The sequence below is a fragment of the Acinonyx jubatus genome, unplaced genomic scaffold (genome assembly GCF_027475565.1).
Source record: "Acinonyx jubatus isolate Ajub_Pintada_27869175 unplaced genomic scaffold, VMU_Ajub_asm_v1.0 scaffold_74, whole genome shotgun sequence".
Lineage (NCBI taxonomy): Eukaryota > Metazoa > Chordata > Mammalia > Carnivora > Felidae > Acinonyx > Acinonyx jubatus.
The window spans coordinates 17,133-29,394 of NW_026463993.1; the positions used below are offsets into that span (position 1 = coordinate 17,133).

Consider the following 12,262-nt stretch of genomic DNA (forward strand, 5'->3'; position numbering starts at 1 on the left):
GGGGTGGAGGGTTGGGGTGGGTAGCAGGGGGCACATCCCAAATGCATTCCCTTTTAACCGTATTGTGTGAGGGTCATGCTAGAGGTCTCCGTGCTTTCCCAGCCTTCGTGACATTTTGAAAATATTGTTGGGTCCTAAGCAATTTTACACCAATTTCATGTGCACTCCGTGAGGATATTGATCATTTGTTATATTAACAGAACTAGTCTAACAGCTTCCCGTCGTTCTTGTCATCTTTTGACTGAGCTGGCTGTGAGCTAAGGTTTCCAACTGTATTTTCAAGTTTCCTGTGTCCTTTTTGTACAAATGTTCAGGGATGGTACAAGTTGTTCCCGGCCCCTCCCCGCCCCCCAGGACTTAGAAAATTTATTGTCGTTTTTCAGTGTGCGCATCACCTTCTCAGCGGCTTCTAGTCCAGCAGCAGCCTTTCCAGGCAGGCCTAGAAAGCTTCCCTTGAGATTCCCATTTGGGGCAGTGGCATTTCCCGTGCTCCTGAAGTAACCTAGGAAGTTCTGGATAGGAATTCGGTAGCATAGACACCGTCTCCAACCTTTCCAGGCAGACACTAGTGGCTCTTGGGTCCTCATGGCCACTTAGAATATTTCCAGAGTCAGGCAGAGAGAGCATAGGTGAAGTTCGCGGGGGTCCACAGTAACCACAGAAAGGGGTTCCTGGCATGACTTAGACTTTTTTCTTTTTTTTTTTTTTTCCGGTGGCTCTGAGGGGTCAAAATGCCCTGGCTGCTGTTTTCACTGTTCCCGTGGCCCACTGGAAAAAGAAGCTGAAATACAGGATGTAGGTTGTCTAATGGACCTGGAAAGACGGAGTAAGTGAAAGGGAGTGAGTGAATATCCTATTCTGGTATTCAGTTTTTGCTATGGTACCATACATACAATATCCATTTTTCTTCTTCAGATGTTTTTTTTCATATGGTACGACTGCAGGGAGCTTGTTTCAGTGTTTTTAGAATGGAAATACAAATATGAAATTTATGAGGCTTCTTTTCAAGAAGTGATATCTATGAAGTGTGTACCATGTGTGAGATATGAAAGACCAACAGGCCAACAGTCAGCACAAAGTTTTTATGTTACGCATAATGTGTCATGTGTCGTGGAAACCTTATTAGATAATATTTTTACCTGATTTAGCATCATTCATTAGAAACAGTTACTTAGGGGCAGCAAGAACTCACTTTCATAGAGCTCATGGTTTTTGTCATCACTAGGTCAAGTGATGCATGGAAACTATCAAACTTAATGTAAAAAGAGTACTCATGGGTTTTATTTCCTTATGATGTGGTTTCCACATGGCACATTATATGTTTACTATAAGTTTTGTTTATATCAAGAAGGATGTTTTAGAATGATGATCATACTTATTTCTTATGTAATCCAACTCATATCCCAGTGAGAGGGAAAGCCGGTAAGAGCAGATAATAAAAAAAGGGCCAGCTCAGTGTCTGAGCCTGGATAGTCCCCTTGTATACTTTTGGCTTCTGCAGCCTTGCTTGTCTCTTGCATCAGCCAGCAGCCAGGAATCAGAAGCTTGACTATACTAGTCCCGTCCAATCTGGAAGCAGATATGTATAAAAGATCAGTAGGACCCAAGCCGGGTACTCAGCCTTTGGAGGTGGTACCACTGGGCCAGCACTGGTGTGAAATAAACAGTCTCCTCTGATTCCCTGAGTGCATGTCACTTGTCTCTTCCTGGGTGGCGAGTATTTGCTGTAACATTTTTGGTGCATTGGCCAGGAAGCCGACAGCCATACTGGCCCCTTCAGTCACCATTGTGGGAAGCCAGCGGAGAGGCCACTCATCGTGGACCCCTGTGATGGAAAGGAAGGCACACTGCTGGGGATTTCACTGGACCCCAACCCCCGCCAGGCCTGACAATAGTTGGCCATCACTTCGCTTGAATGGAATCCTGGAGGAATCAGAAAATTCTGCCAGGATGGGACATGGATTGGGTAAATGTCCCCAGGGACCCAGGACCAAATTCAGCCCCGCCCTAGAGGCAGAGGGGGAGCTTGATCACCTCCCAGGCTACACACTTGCCACATAGGACAGGGAAGTCCTGGGTGTAAGTCTGCGATCTGTCTGAATGTATGTGTGAGTGCCTGTGCTCCACAGTCTCAACTACGGAGTCTGAGTGGGTCCTACACTGCAATTCCATGATGACCTCATACGACTCAAGGCAGAATCAGGTCCGCAGAGGCCTGATCCGAGTCAGGGGTTTATATTGACCTGCCTGCCAATGCTAAGAAGTGTCTAAATCCCCGTGAGGGGAGCGGCCAGGTAGATGAAGCAACCTCTTCCCTCGTGTATGTCCTGTGACACCATACATTGGAAGTTACCCATCTAGGATACCAGGACAGATGGGGAGAAAATTTCAAAACTAACTGTTTTGGAGTGTATGATTAAGAATTTTTTTTCTTATCATTTTACTTGATTTATTTTTTAAATTTACATCCAAATTAGTATATAGTGCAACAATGATTTTAGGAGTAGATTCCTTAATGCCGCTTACCCATTTAGCTCATTCCCCTTCCCACAACCCCTCCAGTAACCCTCTGTTTGCTCTCTCTTTTTAAAAGTCTCTTATGTTTTGTCCCCCTCCCTGTTTTTATGTTATTTTTGCTTCCCTTTTCTTATGTTCATCTTGTTTTGTATCTTAAAGTCCTCATGAGTGAAGTAATATATATGTGTTTCTCTGACTAATTTCACTTAGCATAACACCCTCTAGTTCCATCCATGTAGTAGCAAATGGCAAGATTTCATTCTTTTTGATTGCTGAGTAATACTTCATTGTATATATATACCACATCTTCTTTGTCCATTCATCCATCAATGGACATTTGGGCTCTTTCCATACTTTTGCTATTGTCGATAGTGCTGCTATAAACATTGGGGTGCATGTGCCCCTTCGAAACAACATACCTGTATCCCTTGGATAAATACCTAGTAGTGCAATTGCTAGGTCATAGGGTAGTTCTATTTTTAATTTTTTGAGGAACCTCCATACTGTTTTCCAGAGTGGCTGCACCAGTTTGCATTCCTACCAGCGGTGCAAAAGAGATCCTCTTTCTCCGCATCCTCACCAACATCTGTTGTTGCCTGAGTTGTTAATGTTAGTCATTCTGACAGGTGTAAGGTGGTATCTCCTTGTGGTTTTGATTTGTATTTCCCAGATGATGAGTGATGTTGAGTATTTTTCATGTGTCAGTTGGCCATTTGGATGTCTTCTTTGGAGAAATGTCTATTCATGTCTTTTGCCCATTTCTTCCTGGATTATTTGTTTTTTTGGGTGTTGAGTTTGATAAGTTCTTTATAGATTTTGGATACTAACCCTTTATCTGATATGTCGTTTGCAAATATCTTCTCCCATTCCATTGGTTGCCTTTTAGTTTTGCTGATTGTTTCCTTCGCTGTGCAGAAGCCTTTTATTTTGATGAGGTCCCAATAGTTCACTTTTCCTTTTGTTTCCCTTGCCTTTGGAGACATGTTGAGTAAGAAGTTGCTGCAGCCAAGGTCAAAGAGATTTTTTTGCCTGCTTTCTCCTTGAGGATTTTGATGGCTTCCTGTCTTATGTTTAGGTCTTTCATCCATTTTGAGTTTATTTTTGTGTATGGTGTAAGAAAGTGGTCCAGGTTCATTCTTCTGCATGTCGCTGTCCAGTTTTCCCTTCACCACTTGCTGAAGAGACTGTCTTTATTCCATTGGATATTCTTTCCTGCTTTGTCAAAGATTAGTTGGCTATATATTTATGGGTCCATTTCAGGGTTCTCTATTCTGTTCCATTGATCTGAGTGTCTGTTTTTGTGCCAGTGGCTAAGAATTTTAAAAAGGTGGGGAACACCTGAGTGGCTCAGTAAGTTAAGCATCCGACTTCGGCTCAGGTCATGATGTCACGGTTCATGAATTCGAGCCCTGCATCGGGCTTTGTGCTGACAGCTCAGAGCCTGGAGCCTGCTTCAGATTCTGTCTCTTCCTTTCTCTTTGCTCCTCCCCTGCTTGTGCTCTCTTTCTCTCTCTCTCTCTCAAAAATGAACATGAAAAAAAAAAGAATTTTTAAAAGGGATTTTCAGGGGACTATGGGGTCAGATTGACCCCTGGGAATTATGCACCTTCTCTGAATTAGAATGGCCCACGTTTGGTGTAGGCTGGCCTGCTGAGGACACCCTAGATGTCCCCACAGTCCGAGCTGTTTTTAAAGTAATTACTGGAGACCCCGGCCACCTGGATCAATTCTCATACATTGATCAGTGGTTGGAAATAGCCTAAGCCCAAGGAGGGTCCAGTTCTGCCTTAATAGTAATGGACAATGTAAAGTCTTGTGGCACAGCCTAAGATGAAGACCTCACAGCAGAAAAAACCGCCCCCATCCTCCAAAAAAATTCAGAAGAAGTCCTTCCATTTTCACCACCAAATGCCCCAAGCGGCCCATCAGTGGAGGGAGGGGAACCTTACCTGCCTGACAGTCCACCCCTGTCGGTCACACCTTCGCTAGCAGCCAGTCTGCCCTAACCAGGGACACTTGAACCGGTAGGAAGGTGCCTTAGATCTGCAGCTCAAGGTACAAGGCCCCCAAGGTCAATGCAGATGCCACTGTGGGAGACTAGGGGTCTCCATAGAATAGGCCCCAGTGGGACCCTACAAGAGGGGGATTGGTTTTCTACTGCCAACTGTTCTCCACTACTGACCTCCTCAACTGGAAACACCACACCCGCCCTACTCTGCGCGGCTGCAGGCAATGATATATCTCTTAGAATCCATATTCCAGACTCACCGCCCTGCCTGGGTCGATTGTAAGCAGCTTCTGTTCAGCCTTTTCAATGCAGAAGAACACTGATGAATTCTCACCAAAGTCAGAAAATGTATACAGACTCAGGCACCAGATGGGCAACTAGACATTGATGCTTGGACACGGGAGCCTATATGCCCAAAGAGGAGCCCCGCTAGGACCCCAACACAGAAGCGGGAAGGGCCAGGTTAGAAAGATACCAACTCCCCTTCCTCCAAGGGGTAAAAAAAGCAGGGGCCAAAAAGCCACCGATATTGCAAAAGTATCTGAAGTCCTACAAAAGCCAGAAGAGAGCCCAGGTGACTTCTATGAAAGATTATGTGAAGCCTTTAGAGTTTACACTCCATTCGACCCAGAAGCCCTGGAAAACCAGCACATGGGCAATGCTGCCTTCGTGGGACAGACCTAAAGTGACATTAGACAGAAGCTCCAAAAATTGGAAGAATTCGTTGGACAGAACGTGATGAAACTATTGGAAATCGCCAACAAGGTTTTTGTAAATTGGAATTGAGCTGCCAGAAAGGAGACAGACTGAAGAATGAAACAAAAGGCAGTTCTCCTGGCTGGGGCCTTGGGCCAGAAGGGCCCCCATGGAAACCACGTGGGATTCAAGAACAAAAAAGAAGGGTGCCAGGACAGGATCAGTGTTCCTACTGCAAAGAATTTAGACACTGGAAAAATGAGTGCCCCAATCTCCAAATGAGAAAACCAAAAACTTCCGCTCCACCCAACTGCTACCAACCAGAACCACCTGAGGCTGACCTGATAGGATGGCAGGTGTGGACTCTGATTAGGAAAGACTGGGCTCTATCCAACTGGGCCCTCATGAGCCCATGGTCAAAATGAAGGTAGGGGGCCAGGCAATAGACTTAATAGTCAACACTGGGGCCAAACACTCTGTGGTGACACACAAGGTGGCACCTCTATCAGGTCGAGAAGTCATCATTGCAGGAGCCACTGGGATGCAAACCCAAAGGCCATTTTGTGTTCCCAGACAATGCCAGCTGGTGGGGCTTACCAAGTAGTTAATGAATTCCTATATTTACCTGACTGCTCGGACTCACTGTTAGGTAGAGACCTCCTAGCCAAGCTGGGTGCAGAAATAGCCTTCACTTCGGATGGACAGATGCAATTGCGCCTAAATAAAAAGGCCCAACCCATGATTTTGTCCCTGACAATACCACGGGAAGAGGAATGGAGATTATATACTTCCCCTCCCGGTGAGCCAACTGTGGCCCCCGAGCTAGAAGCTGAATTCCCTTCAGTTTGGGCAGAAGGAAACCCCCCTGGTCTGGCAAAGAACCACCCCCCCAATATTAATTGACCTAAAGCCTGGGGCTCAACCTGTTAAAATATGCTAATATATGGTCCCATGGGAGGCATGCCTGGGGATCCAGATACACTTGGACAGACTACTCAAATGGGGACTTCTAAAACGATGCAAGTCCCCATGGAATACTCCTTGCTGCCTGTGAAAAACCCTGGGACAGATGATTACTGCTCTTACAGGACCTAAGAGCCATTAATGAAGCAGTCATCATGCAGCATTCAGCATTGCCTAACCTATACACTCTACTAGGACTCATACTCTCTGAAGCAGGATGGTTCACATGTCTGGATTTAAATGATGCCTTCTTCTGTCTCCAGCTAGTGCCTAATAGCCAACCCTTATTTGCCTTTGAATGGGAAAACCCTACCACAGGGGCAAAGGAACAATTCACTTGGACCAGACTGCCGTAAGAATTCAAAAATTCACCAACCTTATTCAGTGAGGTGCTGGCATCTGACTTAGCCAGTTTTCTGGGACAGGACCTAAGATGTGCCCTTCTCCAATATGTGGATGATTTCCTGCTGGCCAGTCCCATGCAGACCCAATGCTGGGAGGGAACCAGAGCCCTACTCAGGCTACTAGCAGAGGTGGGATACTGGGTGTCAAAGAAAGAGGCACAGATTTGCCAAGGAAGTTAAATACTGGGCTTCAGAATTACCCAAGACAAACAGATGCTGGGAGCCAAAGGGAAACTGGCAGTTTGTGCCATTTCAGTTTCCACTAGCCACCGGCAGGTCTGAGAGTTTCTGGGAGTAGCAGGATTCTGACAGATATGGATCGCAGTGTTCTTGGAGTTGGCCACACCTCTTTATAAGGCACTAAAGGAGGAAGAAAGGGCACCCCTTTTCTGGGGTGCTAACCGAGAAAAGGCATTTGAAACCATAAAGACAAAACTCACAGAGGCACTGGCCTTGGGACTCCCAGATGTATCATGAGATTTCAACCTGTTCATACATGAGAGCAATGGGGTGGCCCTGGAGGTTCTTACCCAGGAATTTGGACCTTGGCAAAGACCAGTGGCATACCTTTTAAAGCAATTTGACTCAGTTGCGGCAGGATGGCCCCCTGAGGGCCCTGGCAATCACCACACTTTTAATCAAGGAAGCAGACAAACTCACGTTGGGGCAAAACCTAAACATTAGGGTTCCCCCATTCTGTTATTACCTTGATGGATGCCAGAGGGCAACACTGGCTAACTCATGCTCAGATGACACAATATCAGGACTACTATGTGAAAACCCATGAATAAGATTGGAAGGCATAAAAACCCTAAATCCTACCGCTTTCTTGCCTGCAGGGGTGTGGCCCCCAGAGCATGATTATGTAGGGGTACTTGATGAAGTCTGTTCTAGTCAACCTGACCTATCAGACAAGCCCTTACAAAATCCAGACCTCATGCTCTACACTGATAGCAGCAGCTTCATGAACGATGGCAAGAGATATGCTGGTTATGCAGTAGTCTCTGATTTTGATGTCATAGAAGCAAAGGTCCTTCCACATGCATGGTCAGCCCAAAGAGCGGAACTGTGGGCCCTAATGAGAGCGCTAGAACTCAGTAAAGACAAAAGAGCCAACATATACACTGACTTGCGCTTTGCCTTCACCACTGTACATATACATGGGGCTCCATATAAGGAGAGAGGACTTTTGACTGCAGGGGGAAAAGAAAAAATCGAGAAGAATCCTAAAACTATTAAGGGCAGTCTGGGAACTGAGGGGGGTAACAGTCATCCACTGCAAGGGGCACCAAAGAGGAAAAGACTCAGTGTTGGAAGGTAACTGATGGACAGACACCGCAGCTAAACAAACAGCAGAACAAACAACATCCTCAAAAATCATGCTGGCTCTGGAACTGCCAACTTCCCCGAGGTACACAACCCAAGAAACAAGATGGGCACAACAGGAAAAGGGAAGCAGACAAAAGAAGGATGGTGGGTACTTCCAGATCAAAGAGTCTATATACTGGAACAGCTAGCCCACCAGGTGATTCTGCCCACAGCATGAGCTCACCCACCTAGGAAAAACTGCCCTTGAAACCTTAGTAAGTTGTTACTATGTAATTGCTTGGTTCCCATCCCTCTGTGCCTTGCTCTTTTAATGCTGCCTCCTCTGTGCTCAAAATAATGCCAAATAAGGCGTCCTTGGCCCACGGGGATCTAAATGCTATGGTTAGGCACCTTTCGAAGATTTGGAGGTAGACTTTACCAAAATAAGACCCAGTGGAGGATACAAATTTCTTCTGGTATTCATCTGCACGTTTTTTGGCTAGGTTGAGGCCTACCCCACACGCACCAAAAAGGCAAGAGAAGTAACTAAGGCTCTGCCAAGGGATATCATCCCCAGACATGGAATGCCATTAACCATAGACTCAGACAGTGGCCTGGCTTTTGTGGCTGAGGTGGTGCAAAAAGTAGCCAAAACCGTAGGCATCCAATGGAACTTACACGCAGCCTATCAACCCCAGAGTTCAGGGAAGGTGGAACGTATGAACTGGACCCTTAAGTCAGCCATGGCAAAACTATGTCAGGAAACTAACTTGTCCTGGCCAGATATACTACCCCTACCTCTTCTCCAAGTATGCTGCACACCCCAGACAAAAATAGGATTATCCCCATTTGAGATCCTATATGGAAGGTCCCCTCCACTAGTCAAATTCAGGGGAGACCTGACACAGCTAGGGAATTTGGAAATACAAAAACAATTACAAGGATTAGGGAAAACTATATTTGAGATACATAGATGGGTGACAGGATACACATTTCTCTAGGAATAATTGTACACCCCCACAAACCTGGGATCAGGTTTGGATAAAAGATTGGAAAAAGGAACCACTCAAACCTACCTGGAAGGGACCCTATTTAGTTGTGCTAACCACACCCAGCCCTCAAGGTTGCAGGACTAACCACCTGGATCCACCATTCTCAAGTAAAGGCAGGCCATGTGTCACCTGACAACCACTTGGAATGGAAAGTAACTGCTAACCAGAATAATCCTCTACAGATCACCCTTAAGAAAAGAGCAGATGATACGCAGCCTGCAGCCAACACGTAAGAACTCTCTGTAACCAGAAGCTTGAGGAAATCACCAAATGACTTAAATGAACTATAGCAAACTGTTCTCTTGAATTTCAATGTCATCCCCTACCTATTTCTCTTTCCATACTTGTTATGCTCTTTGCTGTATGGCTTACCCAAGTTTCTTCTGCAGATTTGCGTCTCAGTCACAAACTCTTGTTAGCCTCCTTCTACTTACTAATGTCAGGATCTCTTATGCTCCTTAGATTTATATGATCTGAGTTGTGATTGATGTCCTTCACTGCATGTTGTTCTCTGTCTTTATTACCTGTCTCCTACCCCCGGATGGAATTGCCCTATCTCCTGTCCTTGTTGCACATATTCCTGTTCCTAACCTGCTCAAAAGGAGTCTTCTCACTCACGCCATGCAAATGCATGATTTATCATTTCCCCCTTGTCCCTCAAGGCCTGAGGAGCCACTCTGTGCTCCCCACCGCTGGACCCCATCTACTGTCTTCATGAGGGACAAACTTATGTTACAGGCGCACAAGGTTGCACTGCCTGCTACCCCATTCGGCCTCCTAAAGAGACCATTCCTCCCTCTGTGCCCTTCCTGACTCTTGCTCCAACCCCTCCCCTTGTACCAATTCCTTCCCCTGCTCCTCTGGTCCACATAGGTAAAACAACACTACCACCATTCCCCTGTGCCACCGTGTACACCTGCATGCCGAAAAGATGTTTCAATACCAGGAGAGTCACTCCTCGTACCAGAAATGGGACAACTTATTGGACAGGAAAAATGAAAATAAAACGTTATTGGGGGACCTGCCCTGATGTTCCTCATGCCTGTTGTGTCACTTCTGACCTAACCCTTCAACCTCTGGTGTAACATAAATCAGGTAGACCACCTGTCTTAGATCCCTGTCTGGACCAAGTGTTAAATGCAATTCATCACCTCCTCAATGATATCAATCCCAGCCTGGCCAGAGCCTGCTGGCTCTGCTTGTCCACAGGACACCCCCTATGCAGCTACTCTGATAACATAGGCAACTGTAAGTGTTACCCTGTTAACTGAAGACCCAGACCCCCACATGGTGAGACCTGTACTAACTGGAGTCTAACTGTCCCAAATGGCTCCCAGGTGCCTGGCAAACACAATGGGAACAGAGCCAGTTGGCAATCTGACCATTGGCCAGTGCAATCAAACTCTTGACAGTCAGGAACTCACTCATTTTCCCACAACCCATCCCTGGTGTCAACCCCTCCCAGGGCTTCTCTTTGTATGTGGGACAGATGCCTGCCTATGTCTACTGGTCGATTGGGTGGGCATCTGTACATGGACTTCCTCACTCCTCAGAAAAACATTTTTCCCAACAATCGGTCTCTTATAGTACCCTTGGCAGCATATACTCAATCAAAAAGAGCCATTCAAGTCATACCCCTGCTGATTGCTTTAGGAATAATGGCAGGGATGGGCACTGGAATAGGAGGAATAGTCTCCTCAACCACTTATTGTCATAAATTATCTAAGGACCTAACAGATGACATAGAATGGGTTATCAAATCTCTGGTGGTTTTACAAGACCAAATAAACTCCCTAGCAGCGGTAGTCTTGAAGAACAGAAGAGGGCTGGACCTGCTAACTGCCGAAAGGGGAGGATTATGTCTCTTCCTAAATGAAGAATGTTGCTTCTGTGTCAACCAATCAGGGGTAGTTGGAGATACGGTCCAGCAGCTAAGGGAGTGAATCAACAAACGGAGGCAGGAATTAGCAGACTCATGGAACTCTTGGAGCAACATATGGAATTAGGCATCCTGGCTCCTCACTTTAGCTGGTCTTCTCCTAATGCTTTTCATAGCCCTCCTGTTTGATCCTTGTATTCTTAATATGCTAACCAGGTTTGTTTCCTCTCACCTAGAAGCTGTCAAACTCCAGATGATGGTTTAGTTGGACCATTCTAGCTGTCACTACTCTCCTTCGGATGGCAAAGAATCCTAGCTGTCACATTCCTCTCTTCGACATCCCTGTCCAGCAGGAAGAAGCCAGAATGGTCTTCGCTACTCCTCCTGTGGCAGCAAAGGGTTTCCTGCCCTCACAAAATGATTTTCTCTAAGTCTGCTACAGCAGCTTGAGAATCAAGAGGTGGGAATGAGAAGGAAAGCTGGTAAGAGCATATTCAAAAAAAAAAAATAAAAAAAAAAAAAATGGCCAGCTAGATGTCTTGCATGCTTTTGTCTTCCAGGAACCAGAATCTTCACTATCCTAGTCCTGCCCAACCTGGAAGCACATATGTATAAAGGATCAGTAAAACATGAGCTGGGTGCTCAGCTTTTGAAGGTGACTCGGTGGGGCCAGCACTGGTGCAAAAGTCTTTTCTGATTCCCTGAGTGCACGCTGCTTGTCTCTTCCTGGGCGCCGAGTGTTTGCTGTAACACTAGGAGCGAAATTCATTTTACTTCTCTCTTATAAAAATATTAGATTACTATTTGTATGTGTTGATTTTTCCAAAATGCTAAAAATAGAAATTCACTAAATAGGATAGGGCATGAAAATTCATCTGAAAACAATCTGTCATTCAGAGACAATTCTTATTTTGGTTCATATAAATGTGTTCATGCATGTGTTTTCCAGGGAAGCTGGGCTTAGGATCCATTTCTGCCTCTTTCCAAAGCCCTGCCTATACCAAACATCAGGCCACAGCCCTGTCTCCATGCTGACTGCCTTTCTGCACTTCCTGCCAGCCACCCTCATGTCTGGACTTCTGGGTTTGTGTTCTTTATCTGGGGCTGTTGATGGACCACGAGGAGGTCCTTGGGTATCCTGTTTCCCAGCTACTAGAGGATGACTTGCGACAGCATCCCAGGTTCTGGCACATACTTAGAAAATTCTGCACAGGCACCAGCAGGTAGACACCAATGTGGAAATGAATTCTTTCCAACCCAATGGCCAAGAAAGGTTTTTTTTTTTAATTTTTAATGTTCATTTTTGAGCGTGAGAGACAGAGCATGAGTGTGGAAGGGGCAGAGAGAGAGAGAGAGAGACAGAATCCGAAGCAGGTCCAGGCTCTGAGCTGTCAGCACAGAGCCTGATGTGGGACTTGAACCCACAAACCACAAG

The 12,262-nt window shown here is 45.8% G+C and overlaps 1 long non-coding RNA gene across 1 annotated transcript; it reads left to right on the plus strand.

Moving 5' to 3' along the window:
• Nucleotides 1-720: 720 nt before the first annotated feature.
• On the plus strand, nucleotides 721-11,963 carry LOC113597195 (uncharacterized). The gene is made up of 3 exons (XR_008294846.1): nucleotides 721-826; nucleotides 11,064-11,309; nucleotides 11,777-11,963. It is a non-coding gene; the product is annotated as an uncharacterized LOC113597195 (long non-coding RNA).
• Nucleotides 11,964-12,262: the final 299 nt, after the last annotated feature.